This window comes from Ambystoma mexicanum, chromosome 1p (genome assembly GCF_040938575.1).
Source record: "Ambystoma mexicanum isolate Mex_15411 chromosome 1p, UKY_AmexF1_1, whole genome shotgun sequence".
NCBI classification, from domain to species: domain Eukaryota; kingdom Metazoa; phylum Chordata; class Amphibia; order Caudata; family Ambystomatidae; genus Ambystoma; species Ambystoma mexicanum.
In genome coordinates, this window is record NC_090921.1 from 163,626,642 (window position 1) to 163,648,063 (window position 21,422).

Sequence of the window (21,422 nt, forward strand, 5' to 3'; positions counted from 1 at the left end):
AGCAATGAGGGTTTCTTTGAGGAATTGTGTTGGACCCCTAGGTGGGAATATGATGAAAGGGTGATGCTAAAATTTTTGAAAAACACTGCTGAGAAACTCGATTGGGTAAAAAGTCACGGGAAGGTTGCAAGTATGAAATCTTCATCCACCTTCGCTAGGATGCCTTTTAACTATAAGGAAATCCAAGGATACCTTAAAATTTGCCTGTCATTGATAACAAGACGGGCATTGTTGAATACTAGGCTTAACCAGCTGGATATCTTACAAACTAGAGGAGCATGGACGGGTATGCCAGCCTCAGAGAGAACGTGCAGAATTTGCTGTGATAAGCTGGAACTTGAATCCGCTAGGCATGTCCTTACAAAGTGTATAGGAATGAATACCATATATGAGCGTTATTATTCTAAATTTGTGGAAAATCTGTAGGAAATTAGCAGTGAACACATTTGGCTGCGTTGTCTGACAGGTGATAGTCGTAGTAAGATTGTAGCCTTAACACAGGTATGGAGATGTGTTGATGAGAAGCTGCGTAAGTTTTGAGGCAGATGTTAAGCTGCTCGAGGAACTCGATAAAAATTGATATCTACATTCAAATGGATTTTTATTTTCTGGCCAGAGGTGTAGTGTTCCTCCCCCTGTTTAGTTCTTGAATAATTCATATGCTGATGAATCTTATTTTTAACTAATTTTCTTTTCTTTTTTTAATCATTTTTACTATGATATGTATTATGTCATGTAATATGATTGATATAAAATAATGAATTTGAGAATGAATTTGTGCTGTAAGTATGGAGATATTTATGTGTAAAGGTTTTTTTTTCTTTCCAAAACTGTATACACAATAAAAAAAATGATACAAAAATGAATGGACTTCTCCATTTTCCCTAGCATGAAAATAATTGACAGCATTGTAAAAAATATTGCAAATGTCCCCTGAGCTTATTACTAGAGGTCCCTGCTTTCGTGGGTTGGGTCAGTGAAACATATGGAACAAGGGTCCCTTATCTGAGGGCATCCATGCAGTCCCCAGTCCCTGCATGCATTTCCATCAAGCACGTTCCACTACATTGATTTCTGCCACTTCATATATATTGCTATTTAATGGGAATTCCCTTGTCTTTCACGATCCCAATTGAATCATACTACGTTCATACAAATGTATTTTCAATCCAAACTTTACAAATAATGGGCCAAGCAAATCCAAGCTAGTCCTGCAGCAGGACGTTTTACTATAATGCATGCACGCGCTGAGACCTCACACTCCGCATACCTCTGCATGAAAATGAGCGCTTGCATTATCCGGACTCTCCTAGTTGACTCCTGCCAACCCTCAACACTGAAGACTCCTCGACCAGTAACTGCCCCCTCTCGCCAATTCAATGGTTACTACGTTACACCTCTCGGCCCACTCCCAACATACGTTGCCCTACTGGACTTATAAATGCCAGGTTAGGTTTGCGTATCAGTAACACCTGGCTAGCTAGTACTCACTGCAAGACTATCCCACGCAACAAGACACCACTCACCAAACCTTCATCAGACAACACTGATCACAATATCTCCAAAAATACCTTGCCTCCTCAGACCGCCAAACTCCCACCTACAGGCTCTCCCCTAGTTGAGGCCCCTCACATCAAAGGATCCCTCATTCCCTAAACGCCTCATTCGAATCGTGTACTGTCCCAAAATATCTCAAAGATGCCTGGGTCATGCCTCTCCTTAAAAAACCTAGTCTCGACTCTAGCATTCCGACCAACTTCAGGCCTATAACTACTGTACCTTTTCTTTTGAAAATACTGGACAAACCAGCATACATCCAAATTCGAAACCATCTTGAAGTAAATAACCTTTTAGGCCTCCGCCAATCTGGGTTAGACCTAGACATGGTACAGAGACAGCCCTGCTGGATTTAAAAATCCAGTTGGACGAATCTAAAGACAATGGAAATCCTGCCCTACACCTCTTGCTCGACTTATCGGCAGCTTTCAATTTAGTCGACCATAATATCGTAACTAAACACCTGATCGCAGCAGTCTCTCCTACAGCTTCTGCTTGGATTCAGTCATTCCTTGCAGACAGAACCATGAGAGTCTTCGCTCCTACGGCATCAGCAGAACTCCCACCGATCACTTATGGAGTCCCTCAGGGCTCTTGTGCCTCCCCGACCCTCTATACCATCTTTACAAAGCTATTGTTTGACCACTTAGACACAAATTACGTGGATGACACGCAAATCCTCATCACTCTACCAGGCTCAATGTCACGATCCATGCCCCTGACCCTCTCAGGTATAACAGCCCCCTGGCAGCAATGGGGCTAAAGCCCTTCACACTGGCCCCAAGGGTCTTAAAACTCCATCAGAAACATACATGGAGTCAGTCCTGGCGTCTTTGGCGCCAGGCTCATTATCAGGAATAAAGCAATACCAGTTTTGGACCTTAATCCAGCATGGGGGCCTATTACATGGCTCAGTTCTTTAGAACCAAGCCATGCGGTCTAGTGTTTTGGGTGTGGCTGGGCCTGGAACTACTTGGCCTGGAACTTCTTTACCTGGGCTATTTAAACCACACCAAACAACAGAACACGCTTCGAGATATTCTGCACTCCTGCAGCGTAACGCTCACCGTGTCCAGCTCCTGCTCATCTGCTTCTCCGGCGGCTCGATCCTAAAGCCCCAGATCTGGATTCCATTAATAACCTGGAAGAACAAGAACAGCATTAGCGAGCAAGAACACTTACCTGTGAAGTAAACGGCCTTGAATCCATCCTGCGCTTCGCTTACCTCGCCCATCCCTGGAGTTTGCCGCAAACTGCATAGGTAAAGAAACAAGGACAGCATTAATAACAATTCTTACCTGGGCAAGCAGCAAGTCCTGGTAGCACCCTGCGCTTCTCTTACTTCTCCCATCTCCGGGTTTCGCCACAACCTGCAAGGGAGAAGGAACAAGGTCAGCATTGACAAAGCACTTACCTGGGCAAGCAGCGCTTCGATCGCTCATCACTCCGGAACATCACCACAACCTGTACAAAGAAGAGAAGAGAACACAGGTAAGCAATTAACACCAATAAACAGTGCAGCGCTCCGCGCATCAATAACTCACTGTGGTCTTCGCCATCGGCGCGGCAACTCCGAGATCGCAACCATCCCTGTGAAAACAAAAGAGACATTGTTAGGGAACAGCGTAGTTGAGCAAGACGCTGAGAAGACAGAGAAAATGGAGGGAAAGAAAGAGACAGAATAAAGACGGAAAAGACATTATAACTTACATGGAAGGCAGCAAGCAGAGTCGGAGTCACAGCCGTTCTGGACCCGACATAAGGGCACACGGACCAGTGAAGCAACTAGGTCCATGGAATGCCCGCACCAACCACACGCCCCTGCACAGAGACGCAGGACAGAGAGTTCAACGCACAAAAACCTCATAAGGTGAGCAATAACCGCAAGGGAGGGGATTTGGACCAGAGGGAGATGGGAGTCCACCCCTCACAGAACCAGTATCTTAACCCTCCATTCTCCTGTTATAGGCGCTACCCAACGTCTGGCACAAAACGAAGCAGAGAGGGGTCCGGGATAGCGCTTAGACCTCCATCCAGTATCGTGTGCCCCCCCCATCGATACCAGGTGAGCCTAAAACTCAAATGACAAAGACTCCAAACTTTTGAATAAAACTTACCTCAGAATACAGGCATGTATGGCCAATCATGTTCTATGCCTCAATGACGATAAGACCGAGCTACTAATTATCGTCTCTAGGCCTCGACATAATAATCTAGATTCCCAATTTAAATCGTTCAACATTGATGGGAACAACATCAAAGCATCCAAGGATGTCAAAACTCTAGGAGTTTACCTGGATTCCACCCTCTCCCTCTCCAGACAAGTCAATGCATCAGCAACAGCTTACACCTCCAAACTAATTAATGCATGCAGGCCCTTCTTGTCCACCAACAGATATATCACACAGACTAGAGCACCTATACTCTCAAAATTGGACTACTGCAACACTCTATACTTAGGCCCAGTAAGCAAAACCTGAATAAGTGGGTACCCTTCCTGACCACCCCGACAGGGGTGCTTGAAGTAGAAGGCTGCAGAAACGGTGGCTTTGGTGCAGAAGCACTGTCCTTTCAAAGGGCTGCAGATGTGCTTCACGTAGAATGCTGCAGGGAGCATGGAGTAAAGAGCATCTGCAGGTGTTCTTGGAAGAACTACAGGTGTTTGTGCATTAAAGTGGTGCAGGAGCACTGGCTTGCAGTAGGGAGTGTTTCATGAGTTGTGGCTGTGCTTCAAGGGGTATTGGATGAGCAGAGAGCTCCAGGGGGGATTGCAGTAGAGTGCTGGAGGGGGCTTGTAGTAGAGTGTGGCAGGATCGTTGGCTGGGGTGGGGAGCTCTGCCAGTAGAGTCATGCAGGGGGCTTGCAGTAGTGTGTGGCAGGATCGTTGGCTGTAGTGGAGGAGCTCTGCCATTGGAGTGCTGCAGGGGTTTTGCAGTATATTATGGTGGGATCGTTGGATGTGGTGCAGAGGAGTTGCTTGGGCGGGTGCCTGAGGGGTCTATAGCCCTGGATCTTTTGGTTGTAGTGCCAGATAGATGCTTAGGGTCTACAACTAAAAGGCTAGCTAGGCCTGAGTCTCGACGATCCCGACAATAGCATAGCGCCAGATATTTTTCTGACTTAATAACACCTCTTCTGTGGTGGAGGAGATATGACATTAGAGTGATTCAGAGGGCTTGCAGTCGATTGTGGCAGGATCCTTGCCTGTGGTGGAGGAGCTCTGCCATTGATTAGAGTGCTGCAGGTGGTTTGCAGTAGTGTGTGGCAGGATCGTTGGCTGTGGTGGAGTTGCTCTGCCAATAGAGTGCCGCAGGGGGTTTGCAGTAGAGTGTGGCAGGATTGATGGCTGTGGTGCAAAGGTGTTTCTGGGGGGGGGGAGCTGAGAGGGCTATAGCCCAGGGTCTTTTAGTTGTCACCCCGGATAGAAACTCAGGGACTACAACCAAATGGCTAGCTAGCCCTGAGTCCTGACAGTCCAAACATTAACGTAGCCCCAGATCTTTTCCTGACCTAACAACACCCCTACTGAGGTGGAGGAGCTATGGCACAAGAGTGTTTCAGGAGGCTTGCAGTAGGTTGTGGCAGGATCGTTGGCTGTTGTGGAGTTGCTCTGCCAATAGAGTGCTGCATGGGTTTTGCAGTAGAGTGTGGCCGGATTGATGGCTGTGGTGGAGTTGTCCTACCATTAGAGTGCTGGAGGGAGTTTGCAGTATGATATGAGATGATATTTATAATGCGCCTATACACAAGTGTTTCAAGGTGCGTCGAGGCAAAGTAGGGGGAACAGGGGGAAGACAGACAATGATCCTACTAGGCCAGGTGTCATTCAGATCGCGCAAGTTCATGGGAAAGGGAAGGGGGAGAGTGCGGAGGGAGAACGGGGGAAGAGTGCAGTACATGGGATAAAAGAATAAATAACAATAGTAGAAGTTCATGTGACAGGATCGTTGGCTGTGGTGGAGTTGCTCTGCCATTAGGGAGCTGCCGGGGTTAGCAGTAGTGTGTGGCAGGATTGTTGGCTGTGGTGGAGTTGCTCTGCCATTAGAGTGCTGCAGTAAGTTTGCAGTAGAGTGTGGCAGGATTGTTGGCTGTGGTGGAGTTGCTCTTCCATTAGAGTGTTGCAGGGGGTTTACAGTAATGTGTGGCAGGATTGTTGGCTGTGGTGGAGGAGCTCTACCATTAGAGTGCTGCAGGGGGTTTGCAGTAGAGAGTGGTAGGATTGTTGGCTGTGGTGAAGGAGCTCTGCCAGTAGAGTACTGCAGGAGGTTTGCTGTAGAGTGTGGCAGGATCGTTGACTGTGGTTGAGGAGCTCTGCCAGTAGAATGCTGCAGGGGCTTTGCAGTAGTGTGTGGCAGGATTGTGGGCTGTGATGGAGGAGCTCTGCCATTAGAGTGCTGCATGGGGTTTGCAGTGGAGTGTGGCAGGGTCGTTGGCTGTGGTGGAGTTGCTCTGCCATTAGAGTGCTTACAGGGGTTAGCAGTAGTGTGTGGCATGTTCTTTGGCTGCGGTGGAGCAGCTCTGCCAGTAGAATGCTGCAAGGGTTTGCAGTAGCGTGTGGAAGGATTGTTGGCTGTGGTGGAGGAGCTCCGCCCTTAGAGTCATGCAGGGGGCTTGCAGTAGAGTGTGTCAGGATCGTTGGCTGTGGTGGGGGAGCTCTGCCAGTAGGCTCATGCAGGGGGTTTGCAGTAGAGTGTGGCAGTATTGTTGGCTGTGGTGGGGTAGCTCTGCCATTATAGTCATGCAGGGGGGTTTCGGTAGAGTGTAGCAGGATCTTTGGCTGTGGTGGGGAAGCTCTGGCAGTAGAGCCATGCAGGGGGTTTGCTGGAGAGTGAGGCAGGATCGTTGGCTGTGGTGGAGGAGCTGTGCATTTACAGTGCTACAGGGGGTTTGCAGTAGAGTGTCCCACGATCATTGGCTGTGGTGGAGGAGCTCTGCCACTAGAGTCATGCAGGGGGTTTGCAGTAGAGTGTGGCAGGATCGTTGGCTGTGGTGGGGGAGCACTGCCAGTAGACTCATGCAGGGGGTTTGCAGGAGAGTGTGGCAGGATAGTTGGCTGTGGTGGGGGATCTCTGCCAATAGAGGGCTGCAGGGGGTTTGCAGTAGAGTGTGCAGGATCGTTGGTTCTGGTGGGGTAGCTTTGCCAGTAGAGTCATGCAGGGGGCTTGCAGTAGAGTGTGGCAGGATTGTTGGCTGTGGTGGGGGAGCTCTGCCAGTAGACTCATGCAGGGGGTTTGCAGGAGAGTGTGGCAGGATCGTTGACTGTGGTTGGGTAGCTCTGCCAGTAGAGTCATGCAGGGGGTTTGTGGTAGAGTGTGGAAGGATCGCTGGCTGTGGTGGAGGAGCTGTGCCATTACAGTGCTGCAGGGTGTTTGCAGTAGAGTGTTCCAAGATCATTGGCTGTGGTGGAGGAGCTCTGCCAATAGCGTCATGCAGGGGGTTTGCAGTAGAGTGTCCCAGGATCGTTGGCTGTGGTGGAGGAGCTCTGCCACTACAGTCATGCAGGGGGTTTGCAGTTGAGTGTCCCAGGATCATTGGCTGTGGTGGGGGAGCTCTGCCAGTAGAGGGCTGCAGGAGTTTTGCATTAGATTGTGGCAGGATTGTTGGCTGTGGTGGAGTTGCTCTGCCATTAGAGTACTGCAGTGGGTTTCCAGTAGTGTGTGAGAGGATTGTTGGCTGTGGTGGAGGAGCTCTGCCTTTAGAGTGCTGCAGGGGGTTTGGAGTAGAGTGTGGTAGGATGGTTGGCTGTGGTGGAGTTGTTCTGCCATTAGAGGGCTGCAGGGGGTTTGCAGTAGAGGGTGGCAGGATTGGTGGCTGTGGTGTAGTTGCTCTGCCATTAGAGTGCTGCAGGAGGTTTACAGTAGCGTGTGGCAGGGTCGATGGCTGTGGTGGAGTTGCTCTGCCATTAGAGTGTTGCAGGGGGTTTACAGTAGTGTGTGGCAGGATCGTTGGCTGTGGTGGAGGAGCTCTGCCATTAAAGTGCTGCAGGGGATTTGCAGTAGAGTGTGGCAGAATTGTTGGCTGTGGTGGAGTTGCTCTGCCATTAGAGTGCTGCGGGAGGTTTGCAGTAGTGTATGGCAGGATTGTTGGCTTTGGTGGAGGAGCCATTAGAGTGCTGCAGGGGGTTTGCAGTAGAGTGTGGCAGGATGGTTGGCTGTGGTGGAGTTGCTCTGCCATTAGAGTGCTGCAGGGGGGTTGCAATATGATGTGGCAGGATTGTTGGCTGTGGTGGTGTTGCTCTGCCATTAGAGTGCTGCAGGGGGTTTGCATTAGCGTGTGGCAGGATCGATGGCTGTGGTGGGGTTGATCTGCCAGTAGAGGGCTGCAGGGGGTTTGCAGTGGAGTGTAGCAGGATCGATAGCTGTGGTGGCGTTACAATGCCATTAGAGTGCTGCAGTAGGTTTCCAGTAGTGTGTCGCAGGTTCGTTGGCTGTGGTGGAGGAGCTCCGTCTTTAGAGTGCTGCAGGGGGTTTGCAGTAGAGTGTGGCAGGGTTGTTGACTCTGGTGAAGCTGCCCTGCCATTAGAGTGTTGCAGGAGGTTTGCAGTGGTGTGTGGCAGGATCGTTGGCTGTGATGGAGGAGCTCTCCCATTAGAGTGCTGCATGGGATGTGGATTGTGGCATCTTTGTTGGCTGTTGTGGAGTTGCTCTGCCATTAGAGTGCTGCAGGGGGTTTGCAGATGAGTGTGTCAGGGTGGTTGGCTGTGTTGGAGTTGCTCTGCCATTAGAGTGCTGCAGGGGGGTTGCAGTAGGGTGTGGCAGGATTGTTGGCTGTGGTGGTGTTGCTCTGCCATTAGAGTGCTGCAAGGGGTTTTACAGTAGTGTGTGGCAGGATCGTTGGCTGTGGCGGGGGAGCTCTGCCAATAGAGGGCTGCAGGGGGTTTGCTGTAGAGTGTGGCACCATCGTTGGTTCTGGTGGGGTAGCTCTGCCAGTAGAGTCATGTAGGGGGCTTGCGGTAGAGTGTGGCAGGATCGTTGGCTGTGTTGGGGGAGCTCTGCCAGTAGACTCATGCAGGTGGTTTGCAGTAGAGTGTGGCAGGATGGTTGGCTGTGGTGGAGTTGTTCTGCAAATAGAGTGCTGCAGAGGGTTTGTAGTAGCGTGTGGCAGGATTGATCGATGTGGTGGAGTTGCTGTGCCATTACAGTGCTGCAGGGGATTTGCAGTAGAGTGTGGTAGAATTGTTGGCTGTGGTGGAGTTGCTCTGCCATTAGACTGCTGCAGGAGGTTTGCAGTAGAGTGTGGCAGGATCGCTGGCTGTGGTGGAGTTGCTCTGCCATTAGAGTGCAGCAGGGGGGTTGCAGTAGGGTGTGGCAAGATTGTTGGCTGTGGTGGTGTTGCTCTGCCATTAGAGTGTTCCAGGGGGTTTGCAGTAGCATGTGGCAGGATCGATGGCTGTGGTGGAGTTGCTCTGCCATTAGAGTGCTTCAGGGGGTTTGCAGTAGAGTGTGGCAGGATCGTCGGATGTCGTGGAGGAGCTGTGCCAATAGAGTGCTGTAGGGGGTTTGTATTAGCGAGTTGCAAGATCGATGACTGTTGTGGAGTTGCTCTGCCATTAGAGTGCTGCAGGGGGTTTGCCGTAGAGTGTGGCAGGATTGTTGACTCTGGTGGAACTGCCCTGCCATTAGAGTGTTGCAGGGTGTTTGCAGTAGAGTGTCCCAGGATCATTGGCTGTGGCGGAGGAGCTCTGCCACTGGAAGCATGCAGGGGGTTTGCAGTAGAGTGTCCCATGATCGTTGGTTGTGGTGGAGGAGATCTGCCAGTAGATGGCTGCAGGGGGTTGCAGTGGAGTGTGGCAGGATCATTGGCTGTGGTGGAGTTGCAATGCCATTAGAGTGCTGCCGGGGGTTAGCAGTAGTGTGTGGCAGGATTGTTGGCTGTGGTGGAGTTGCTCTGCCATTAGCGTGCTGCAGTAGGTTTCCAGTAGTGTGTGGCAGGATTGTTGGCTGTGGTGGAGTTGCTCTGCCATTAGCGTGCTGCAGTAGGTTTCCAGTAGTGTGTGGCAGGAGTGTTGGCTGTGGTGGAGGAGCTCTGCCTTTAGAGTGCTGCAGGGGATTTGCAGTAGAGTGTGGCAGGATGGTTGGCTGTGGTTGGATAGCTCTGCCAGTAGAGTCATGCAGGGGGTTTGCAGTATGAGTGTGGCAGGATCGTTGGCTGTGGTGGAGTTGCAATACCATTAGAGTGCAGCAGTAGGTTTCCAGTAGTGTGTGGCAGGATTGTTGGCTGTGGCGGAGGAGCTCTATCAGTAGAATGCTTCGGGGCGTTTGCAGTAGCATGTGGCAGGATCGTTGGCTGTGGTGGAGGAGCTCTGCCATTACAGTGCTGCAGGGGTTTTGCAGTAGAGTGTCCCACGATCGTTGGCTGTGGTGGGGAAGCTCTACCATTAGAGTGCTGCAGAGGGTTTGCAGTAGCTTGTGGCAGAATTGTCAGCTGTGGTGGAGTTGCTCTGCCATTAGAGTGCTGCAGAGGGTTTGCAATAGCGTGTGGCAGGATCGATCGCTGTGGTGGAGTTGCTTTGCCATTAGAGTGTTGCAGGGGGTTCACCGTAGTGTGTGGCAGGATTGTTGGCTGTGGCGGAGGAGCTCTATCAGTAGAATGCTTCAGGGCGTTTGCAGTAGCATGTGGCAGGATCGTTGGCTGTGGTGGAGGAGCTCTGCCATTACAGTGCTGCAGGGGTTTTGCAGTAGAGTGTCCCACGATCGTTGGCTGTGGTGGGGAAGCTCTGCCATTAGAGTGCTGCAGAGGGTTTGCAGTAGCGTGTGGCAGAATTGTCAGCTGTGGTGGAGTTGCTCTGCCATTAGAGTGCTGCAGAGGGTTTGCAATAGCGTGTGGCAGGATCGATCGCTGTGGTGGAGTTGCTTTGCCATTAGAGTGTTGCAGGGGATCACCGTAATGTGTGGCAGGATTGTTGGCTGCAGTGGAGGAGCTCTGCCATTAGAGTGCTGCAGGGGATGTTGAGTGTGGCTGGATTGTTGGCTGTTGTGGAGTTGCTCTGCCATTAGAGTGCTGCAGGGGGTTTGCAGTTGAGTGTGTCAGAGTGGTTGGCTGTGTTGGAGTTGCTCTGCCATTAGAGTGCTGCAGAGGGGTTTGCAGTAGGGTGTGGCTGGATTGTTAGCCGTGGTGGTGTTGCTCTGCTATTAGAGTGCTGCAGGGGGTTTACAGTAGTGTGTGGCAGGATCGTTAGCTGTGATGGGGGAGCTCTGCCAGTAGAGGGCTACAGGGGGTTTGCAGTAGAGTGTGGCAGGATCGTTGGTTCTGGTGGGGTAGCTTTGCCAGTAGAGTCATGCAGGGGGCTTGCAGTAGAGTGTGGAAGGATCGCTGGCTGTGGTGGAGGAGCTGTGCCATTACAGTGCTGCAGGGTGTTTGCAGTAGAGTGTGGCAGGATGGTTGGCTGTGGTTGGGTAGCTCTGCCAGTAGAGTCATGCAGGGGGTTTGCGGTAGAGTGTTCCAGGCTCATTGGCTGTGGTGGAGGAGCTCTGCCACTGGAGTCATGCAGGGGGTTTTTAGTAGAGTGTCCCAGGATCGTTGGCTGTGGTGGAGGAGATCTGCCAGTAGAGGGCTGCAGGGGGTTTGCAGTAGCGTTTGGCAGAATTATTGGCTGTGGTGGAGTTGTCCTGCCATTAGAGTGCTGCAGGGGGTTTGCAGTAGAGTGTGGCAGGGTTGTTGGATGTGGTGGAGGAGCTGTACCAATAGAGCGCTGCAGGGGGTTTGCATTAGAGTGTGGCAGGATTGTAGGCTGTGGCGGAGGAGCTCTACCAGTATAATGCTGCAGGGCGTTTGCAGTAGCATGTGGCAGGATCGTTGGCTATGGTGGAGGAGCTCTGCCATTAGAGTGTTACAGGGGGTTTACCGTAGTGTGTGACAGAATTGTTGGCTGTGGTGGAGTTGCTCTGCCATTAGAGGATCGTTGGCTGTGGTGGAGGAGCTCTGCCAGTAGAGGGCTGCAGGGGGTTTGCAGTAGCGTTTGGCAGGATTGATGGCTGTGGTGGAGTTGCTCTGCCATTAGAGTGTTGCAGGGGTTTACAGTAGTGTGTGGCAGGATCGTTGGCTGCAGTGGAGGAGCTCTGCCATTAGAGTGCTGCAGGGGATTTGCAGTAGAGTGTGGCAGAATAGTTGGCTGTGGTGGAGTTGTCCTGCCATTAGAGTGCTGCAGTAGGTTTCCAGTGGTGTGTGGCAGGACTGTTGGCTTTGGTGGTGTTGCTCTGCCATTAGAGTGCTGCAAGGGGTTTGCAGTAGTGTGTGGCAGGATTGATGGCTGTGGTGGAGTTGCTCTGCCATTAGAGTGTTGCGGGGGTTTACCGTAGTGCCTGGCAGGATCGTTGGCTGCGGTGGAGGAGCTCTGCCATTAGAGTGCTGCAGGGGGTTTGCAGTAGAGGGTCCCAGGATCGTTGGCTGTGGTGGGGAAGCTCTGTCAGTAATCATGCACGTGGTTTGCAGTAGAGTATGGCAGGATTGATGGCTGTGGTGGAGGAGCTCTGCCATTAGAGTGCTGCATGGAGTTTGCAGTAGAGAGTGGCAGGATCGTCGGATGTGGTGGAGGAGCTGTGCCAATAGATTGCTGCAGGGGGTTTGTATTAGTGTGTGGCAGGATCGATGACTGTGGTGGAGTTGCTCTGCAATTAGAGTGATACAGGAGGTTTACAATAGTGTGTGGCAGGATCGTTGGCTGTGGTGAAAGAACTCTGCCATTAGAGTGCTGCAGGGGGTTTGCAGTAGAGTGTGGCAGGATGGTTGGCTCTGGTGGAGCTGCTCTGCCATTAGAGGGCTGCAGGGGGTTTGCAGTGGTATGTGGCAGGATCATTGGCTGTGATGGGGGAGCTCTCCCATTAGAGTGCTGCATGGGGGTTGCAATGGAGTGTGGCAGGATCGTTGGCTGTTGTGGAGTTGCTCTGCCATTAGAGTGCTCCAGGGAGTTTGCAGTAGAGTGTGTCAGGATGGTTGGCTGTGTTGGAGTTGCTCTGCCATTAGAGTGCTGCATGGGGGTTGCAGTAGGTTGTGGCAGGATTGTTGGCTGTGGTGGGGAACCTCTGGCAGTACAGTCATGCAGGGGGTTTGCAGTAGAGTGCGGCAGGATCGTTGGCTGTGGTGGAGGAGCTGTGCCATCACAGTGCTGCGGAGGGTTTGCAGTAGAGTGTCCCAGGATCGTTGGCTGTGGTGGGGGAGCTCTGCTAGTAGAGTGCTTATCACTTCGCCAGGACCTTCTGAACGTTTTGGAGAGTATCAGATTAAAACAACATGTAACAGTCCCAACACATCAAAGTGGGAACATCCTAGATTGGATATTAACAAGAATTCAAGTCATCACCATATTGGACAGCCGAAAGTGTATCTGGTCGTATCACTGCATTGTGCAGTTTGATATTCAAGCCCCTACTCTTTCAAGGAAAGATAGTCGCATAAGACTAGACCCATTCTTCTGAGAAATACTGATTCTGGGCACTGATGCTAAATTGAAAAAACTTGACCCGCAATATAAGGCTTTTGCGATTGAAGGTTCCATGATACAGGTCTCAGATCATGTAAAAACCTTGAGAGTCTTCTTTAATCCCAGACCTAACCTTCAAGAAACATGCCTCCTATTTGAGCGCTAGCTGTGCTTACATGACTCAGCTTCCCTGGCAGATGCGTCCATATTTGTCGGAGAAAAATAGAGCATTATTTGCAACTGCCACAATAAATACAAGGCTGGATTATTGCAATAGCCTTCTGGTAGGAACAACACAAGGAAGTGTAGAAAGGCTCCAAGCGATTCACAATGGGGCTGCCAGGGCTGTGTGCGGAATGAAGCCCAGAGAGCACGTCAGCCGCAGAGGCTCCCTGTCCTCCAAAGAATTCATTTTAAAGCCTCAAGTTTGATCTATAAATGCCTGGCTCTTGATGCACCTTCCTACCTTAGCTCAAGGATTAGGAGAACACCATTTAGGTGCACATTACGATCAAACAAGGAGGACCTCTTGGTGCAGCCACGCTATTTGTTAAAAAGATTTGGAGGATCCAGCTTCAATGCATGGGCACCCAGTGTCTGGAACACACTCCCACAGTCACTTAGACACCTCCCCTCAGTAGAACAGTTTAAAAAAGCTTTGAAGACCTGTCTGTTTCACAGAGGAAATGACTGAGAATGCTGAGGTGAATTACATTATCATGTCCCACTCTATTGCTAATTGTTGTAATGTCCTGTGTGCGCCCTGAGGCCTACAGGCGTGCTGGCGCCATATAAAAAACCAACAGAATAGAATAGTGCTGCAGGGGGGTTGTGGCAGGATCGTTGGCTGTGGTGTAGGAGCTCTGCCAGTAGAGTCATGCAGGGGGATTGCAGTAGAGTGTGGCAGGATCGTTGGCTGTGGTGTAGGAGCTCTGCCAGTAGAGTCATGCAGGGGGATTGCAGTAGAGTGTGGCGGGATCGTTGGCTGTGGTGTAGGAGCTCTGCCAGTAGAGTCATGCAGGGGGATTGCAGTAGAGTGTGGCGGGATCGTTGGCTGTGGTGTAGGAGCTCTGCCAGTAGAGTCATGCAGGGGGATTGCAGTAGAGTGTGGCGGGATCGTTGGCTGTGGTGTAGGAGCTCTGCCAACAGAGTCATGCAGGGGGATTGCAGTAGAGTGTGGCAGGATCGTTGGCTGTGGTGTAGGAGCTCTGCCAGTAGAGTCATGCAGGGGGATTGCAGTAGAGTGTGGCAGGATCGTTGGCTGTGGTGTAGGAGCTCTGCCAACAGAGTCATGCAGGGGGATTGCAGTAGAGTGTGGCAGGATCGTTGGCTGTGGTGGGGGAGCTCTACCAGTATAGTCATCCAAGGAGTTTGCAGTAGAGTGTCCCAGGATTGTTGTCTGTGGTGGGGGAGCTCTCCCAGTAGAGTCCTGCAGGGTGTTTGCAGTAGTGTCCCGGGATCGTTGGCTGTGGTGTAGGAGCTCTGCCAGTAGAGTCATGCAGCGGGTTTGCAGTAGAGTGTCCCAGGATCGTTGGCTGTGGTGGGGAGCTCTGCCACTAGAGTCCTGCAGGGTGTTTGCAGTAGTGTCCCGGGATCGTTGGCTGTGGTGTAGGAGCTCTGCCAGTAGAGTCATGCAGGGGGTTTGTAGTAAAGTGTGGCAGGATTGTTGACTGTGGTGGAGGAGCTCTACCAGTAGAGTCATGCAGGGGGGTTGCAGTAGAGTGTTGCGGGAACGTTGGCTGTAGTGGGGGAGTCGTGCCAGTAGAGTTGTGCAGGGAGGGGTGCAGTAGAGTGTGTCAGGATCGTTGGCTGTGATGTGGGAGCTATGCCAGTGGAGTTATGCAGGGGGTTTGCAGTAGAGTGTGGCAGTGTCGTTGGCTGTGGTGGGGGAGCCGTGCCAGTAGAGTCATGCAGGGGGATTGCAGTAGTGTGGCAGGATCGTTGGCTGTGGTGGGAGAGCCGTGCCAGTAGAGTCATGCAGGGGGATTGCAGAAGTGTGGCACGGTCCTGGTGGGGGAGCTCTGCCAGTAAAGTCGTGCAGGGGGTTTGCAGTAGAGTGTCCCAGGGTCGTTGGCTGTGGTGGGGGAGCTCTGCCAGTAGAGTCATGCAGGGGTTGTGCAGTAGTGTGGCAGGGTCGTTGGCTGTGGTGGGGAAGCTCTGCCAGTAGAGTCATGCAGGGGGTGTGCAGTAGTGTGGCAGGGTCGTTGGCTGTGGTGGGGGAGCTCTGCCAGTAGAGGGCTGCAGGGGGTTTGCAGTAGAGTGTGGCAGCATTGTTGGCTGTGGTGGGGGAGCTCTGCCACAAGACTCGGGTAGCTCTGCCTTTACACTGCTGCAGGCGGTTTGCAGTAGAGTGTCCCAGAGTCGTTACCTATGGTAGGGGAGCTCTGCCAGTAGAGTCGTGTAGGGGGTTTGCAGTAGTGTGGCAGGGTCGTTGGCTGTGGTAGGGGAGCCATGCCAGTAGAGTCATGCAGGGGGTTTGCAGTAGCGTGGCAGGGTCGTTGGCTATGGTGGGGTACTCTGCCAGCAGGGGGCTGCAGGGGGTTTGCAGTAGAGTGTGGCAGTATTGTTGGCTGTGGTGGGGGAGCTCTGCCAGTAGAGGCGTGCAGGGGGTGTGCAGTACAGTGTCCCAGGATCGTTGCCTATGGTAGGGGAGCTCTGCCAGTAGAGTCGTGCAGGAGGTTTTCAGTAGTGTGGCAGGGTCGTTGGCTGTGTGTGGAGGAGCCATGCCAGTAGAGTCTTGCAGGGGCTTGCAGTAGTGTGGCACGGTCGTTGCCTATGGTAGGGGAGCCATTCCAGCAGAGTCATGCAGGGGCTTGCAGTAGTGTGGCACGGTCGTTGCCTATGGTAGGGGAGCTATTCCAGCAGAGTCATGCAGGGGCTTGCAGTAGTGTGGCACGGTCGTTGCCTATGGTAGGGGAGCCGTGCCAGCAGAGTCATGCAGGGGCTTGCAGTAGAGTGTGGCACGGTCGTTGCCTATGGTAGCGGAGCCGTGCCAGCAGAGTCATGCAGGGGCTTGCAGTAGTGTGGCACGGTCGTTGCCTATGGTAGGGGAGCCGTGCCAGTAGAGTCATGCAGGGGCTTGCAGTAGAGTGTGGCACGGTCGTTGCCTATGGTAGGAGAGCCGTGCCAGTAGTTATGCAGGGGCTTGCAGTAGTGTGGCACGGTCGTTGCCTATGGTAGGGGAGCCGTGCCAGCAGAGTCATGCAGGGGCTTGCAGTGGAGTGTGGCACGGTCGTTGCCTATGGTAGGAGAGCCGTGCCAGTAGAATTTGCAGGGGCTTGCAGTGGAGTGTGGCACGGTCGTTGCCTATGGTAGGAGAGCCGTGCCAGTAGAGTTGTGCAGGGGCTTGCAGTAGTGTGGCACGGTCGTTGCCTATGGTAGCGGAGCCGTGCCAGCAAAGTCATGCAGGGGCTTGCAGTAGTGTGGCATGGTCGTTGCCTATTGTAGGGGAGCCGTGCCAGTAGAGTCATGCAGGGGCTTGCAGTAGAGTGTGGCACGGTCGTTGCCTATGGTAGAAGAGCCGTGTCAGTAGAGTCGTGCAGGGGCTTGCAGTAGTGTGGCACGGTCGTTGCCTATGGTAGGGGAGCCGTGCCAGCAGAGCCATGCAGGGGCTTGCAGTAGAGTGTGGCACGGTCGTTGCCTATGGTAGCGGAGTCGTGCCAGCAGAGTCATGCAGGGGCTTGCAGTAGTGTGGCACGGTCGTTGCCTATGGGAGGGGAGCCGTGCCAGTAGAGTCATGCAGGGGCTTGCAGTAGTGTGGCACGGTCGTTGCCTATGGTAGGAGAGCCGTGTCAGTAGAGTCGTGCAGGGGCTTGCAGTAGTGTGGCACGGTCGTTGCCTATGGTAGGGGAGCCGTGCCAGCAGAGCCATGCAGGGGCTTGCAGTAGAGTGTGGCACGGTCGTTGCCTATGGTAGCGGAGTCGTGCCAGCAGAGTCATGCAGGGGCTTGCAGTAGTGTGGCACGGTCGTTGCCTATGGTAGGGGAGCCGTGCCAGTAGAGTCATGCAGGGGCTTGCAGTAGAGTGTGGCACAGTCGTTGCCTATGGTAGGAGAGCCGTGCCAGCAGAGTCATGCAGGGGCTTGCAGTAGTGTGGCACGGTGTTGCCTATGGTAGGGGAGCCGTGCCAGTAGAGTCATGCAGGGGCTTGCAGTAGAGTGTGGCACGGTCGTTGCCTATGGTAGGAGAGCCGTGCCAGTAGAGTTGTGCAGGGGCTTGCAGTAGTGTGGCACGGTCATTGCCTATGGTAGGGGAGCCATGCCAGCAGAGTCATGCAGGGGCTTGCAGTGGAGTGTGGCACGGTCGTTGCCTATGGTAGGAGAGCCGTGCCAGTAGAGTTGTGCAGGGGCTTGCAGTAGTGTGGCACGGTCGTTGCCTATGGTAGGGGAGCCGTGCCAGCAGAGTCATGCAGGGGCTTGCAGTGGAGTGTGGCACGGTCGTTGCCTATGGTAGCGGAGCTGTGCCAGCAGAGTCATGCAGGGGCTCGCAGTAGTGTGGCACGGTCGTTGCCTATGGTAGGGGAGCCATGCCAGTAGAGTCATGCAGGGGCTTGCAGTAGAGTGTGGCACGGTCGTTGCCTATGGTAGGAGAGCCGTGCCAGTAGAGTAGTGCAGGGGCTTGCAGTAGTGTGGCACGGTCGTTGCCTATGGTAGGGGAGCCGTGCCAGCAGAGTCATGCAGGGGCTTGCAGTGGAGTGTGGCACGGTTGTTGCCTATGGTAGCGGAGCCGTGCCAGCAGAGTCATGCAGGGGCTTGCAGTGGTGTGGCACGGTCGTTGCCTATGGTAGGGGAGCCGTGCCAGTAGAGTCTTGCAGGGGCTTGCAGTAGAGTGTGGCACGGTCGTTGCCTATGGTAGGAGAGCCGTGCCAGTAGAGTTGTGCAGGGGCTTGCAGTAGTGTGGCACGGTCGTTGCCTATGGTAGGGGAGCCGTGCCAGCAGAGTCATGCAGGGGCTTGCAGTGGAGTGTGGCACGGTCGTTGCCTATGGTAGGAGAGCCGTGCCAGTAGAGTTGTGCAGGGGCTTGCAGTAGTGTTGCACGGTCGTTGCCTATGGTAGGGGAGCCGTTCCAGCAGAGTCATGCAGGGGCTTGCAGTGGAGTGTGGCACGGTCGTTGCCTATGGTAGCGGAGCCGTGCCAGCAGTCATGCAGGGGCTTGCAGTAGTGTGGCACGGTCGTTGCCTATGGTAGGAGAGCCGTGCCAGTAGAGTTGTGCAGGGGCTTGCAGTAGTGTGGCACGGTCGTTGCCTATGGTAGGGGAGCCGTGCCAGCAGAGTCATGCAGGGGCTTGCAGTAGTGTGGCACGGTCGTTGCCTATGGTAGGGGAGCCGTGCCAGTAGAGTCATGCAGGGTCTTGCAGTAGAGTGTGGCACGGTCGTTGCCTATGGTAGGAGAGCCGTGCCAGCAGAGTCATGCAGGGGCTTGCAGTAGAGTGTGGCACGGTCGTTGCCTATGGTAGGGGAGCCGTGCCAGTAGAGTCATGCAGGGTCTTGCAGTAGAGTGTGGCACGGTCGTTGCCTATGGTAGGAGAGCCGTGCCAGTAGAGTTGTGCAGGGGCTTGCAGTAGTGTGGCACGGTCGTTGCCTATGGTAGGGGAGCCGTGCCAGCAGAGTCATGCAGCGGCTTGCAGTGGAGTGTGCTGCAGAAGCGTTGGTTGTGAATATGAATACCCTGAATGGATGGGGAATCTTGGCATGAGTCGAGAGAAGGGGGCGGTGATTGAGGAAGAGGGGAATGAATGAAATGAGGGAGGCAATGAGGGAATGATGATGGAGGCAGGGAGGGAGGGAGGGAGGGATGCGGGCAGAGCAGGGGCATGACTGCCGGCCGCTCACACCTGATGAGGAGGCGGGAGGATGCTGAGTGGTACCCGGCTGCTGGCACAGCAGCAGCCACAAGACAGCGCCTAGGTAATGCCGGAGACGCTCGGTCTCGCTCGCTCACTTATCTGCTTCCTCTGGCCCTCACTCTGTCCCTCTATTTGCCTCGGTCTCCTCCTTTCCGTGTCTCTCTCGCCCTCTTCCCGTACCTCTCTCTCTTTCTCCCTCTTTACCTCTCCCACACCTCTCCTCTTGCATCTGACATATTTTCCCTGTCTCCTCTGTCTCTCCCCCCTCATTCATATCCTCCCCTCCCTTCCTTCCTTCCTTCCTCCTTCTACCCCCACTCCCCAGGCTCCATCTCTTCGTTGTCGCGTCCCCCGCGTCGTCGCGGGAAAAGGCGCCTGGCTGAACCCCCCACCCCACCCTCCAGCCCTAGCCACACACCCATCTGCAGCTTGGCTCTCGGTGGAGGGACGCCCAGCTCTCCCTGTGACTTGCCGCAGCCCATGAAGGGGAAAGGGAAGCTGTCTTCCATGTGTATGTGCGTGGTAGGTGCCTATTTTATATTTCTAATGCTGCCCGCTATCTCCCCCACCACCCCTCCCCCCCAACCCATTCCCTGCACCACGTTCTGGCTCCGGTTCCGGCGTCTATTGGCGCCGGTACCGTTTGCGCGGGGCGGTGCGAGGGATTGCTGTCTATAAATGACAGAAGTGCCCCAGTTGCCAGGGGGTCGTAGAGGTAGAAGTCTTGCAAGTCAGGGTGGTGGGCAGGGGAGGGGTTTACTTGCTTGCTCCTTTGAATAATTCATCTCCCCTTTAGAGCGGCAGCGATGGCCGCGTCCGATCCAAGGCCTGCCCCAAAAGGCTTCGCTCACGTACTTGTGAACCTCTAGGAGCAAACCAGACATGTAGGGGGTCGCTTGACACCCCCGAGAGCCAGGGTTACATAATAATGGTGCTCTTGGGCGTTGAGGCTCACGTATGACTGTGTTACACCTGCTGTATACATGCAGTGTGCCGACGGTGTACGGCAAAATCCCGATGCATGTTACAGCTCAGGAACACACCTGTATCTCTTTCGCTGTCTAGTATAACATGGACACACAAGGGCATCTCCTCGGCTGTATATTGTAGGTTCCAGACACAGCTGCGTCTCAGCTATGTATTGCAGTTTGGGAATACGATAGCATCTCCTCGATTGTATATTAGGACACGCTTCTCCTCCTCTGCTCTGTATATTACATCATGGGGACACAGCGTCTCCTTGGCAGTATGGTATAGCACAGGGACACATTAGCATCTCCTTGGCAGTATGGTATAGCACAGGGACACATTAGCATCTCCTTGGCAGTATGGTATAACATGGGTACACATTAGCATCTCCTTGGCAGTATGGTATAACTTGGGTACACATTAGCATCTCCTTGGCAGTATGGTATAACTTGGGTACACATTAGCATCTCCTTGGCAGTATGGTATAACATGGGTACACGTTCGCATCTCCTTGGCAGTATGGTATAACTTGGGTACACATTAGCATCTCCTTGGCAGTATGGTATAACTTGGGTACACATTAGCATCTCCTTGGCAGTATGGTATAACATGGGTACACATTAGCATCTCCTTGGCAGTGTGGTATAACTTGGGTACACATTAGCATCTCCTTGGCAGTATGGTATAACATGGGTACACGTTCGCATCTCCTTGGCAGTATGGTATAACTTGGGTACACATTAGCATCTCCTTGGCAGTATGGTATAACTTGGGTACACATTAGCATCTCCTTGGCAGTATGTTAGAGCATGGGTACAAATTAGCATCTCCTTGGCAGTATGGTATAACTTGGGTACACATTAGCATCTCCTTGGCAGTATGGTATAACATGGGTACACGTTCGCATCTCCTTGGCAGTATGGTATAACTTGGGTACACATTAGCATCTCCTTGGCAGTATGGTATAACTTGGGTACACATTAGCATCTCCTTGGCAGTATGGTATAACTTGGGTATACATTAGCATCTCCTTGGCAGTATGGTATAACATGGGTACACATTAGCATCTCCTTGGCAGTATGGTATAACATGGGTACACGTTCGCATCTCCTTGGCAGTATGGTATAACTTGGGTATACATTAGCATCTCCTTGGCAGTATGGTATAACTTGGGTACACATTAGCATCTCCTTGGCAGTATGGTATAACATGGGTACACGTTCGCATCTCCTTGGCAGTATGGTATAACTTGGGTACACATTAGCATCTCCTTGGCAGTATGGTATAACTTGGGTACACATTAGCATCTCCTTGGCAGTATGTTAGAGCATGGGTACAAATTAGCAACTCCTTAGCAGTATGGTATAACTTGGGTACACATTCGCATCTCCACGGCAGTATGGTACAACTTGGGTACACGTTCGCATCTCCTTGGCAGTATGTTAGAGCATGGGTACAAATTAGCAACTCCTTAGCAGTATGGTATAACTTGGGTACACATTCGCATCTCCACGGCAGTATGGTACAACTTGGGTACACGTTCGCATCTCCTTGGCAGTATGTTAGAGCATGGGTACAAATTAGCAACTCCTTAGCAGTATGGTATAACTTGGGTACACATTCGCATCTCCACGG

General features: G+C 52.8%; 1 protein-coding gene across 3 annotated transcripts in view; it reads left to right on the forward strand.

The window, feature by feature from the left end:
- Positions 1-21,422, forward strand: part of DLG4 (discs large MAGUK scaffold protein 4) — a 1,400,174-nt gene that overhangs the window by 760,677 nt on the left and 618,075 nt on the right. The window contains exon 1 of one of the 3 annotated variants that reach the window (XM_069645945.1): positions 18,797-18,879. The exons of the other annotated variants lie outside the window; for them this stretch is intronic. The gene's annotated coding sequence lies outside the window, so the exon portion shown is untranslated. Of the gene's footprint in view, positions 1-18,796; positions 18,880-21,422 lie in introns of those variants that run through there. 3 annotated transcript variants of the gene reach the window in all.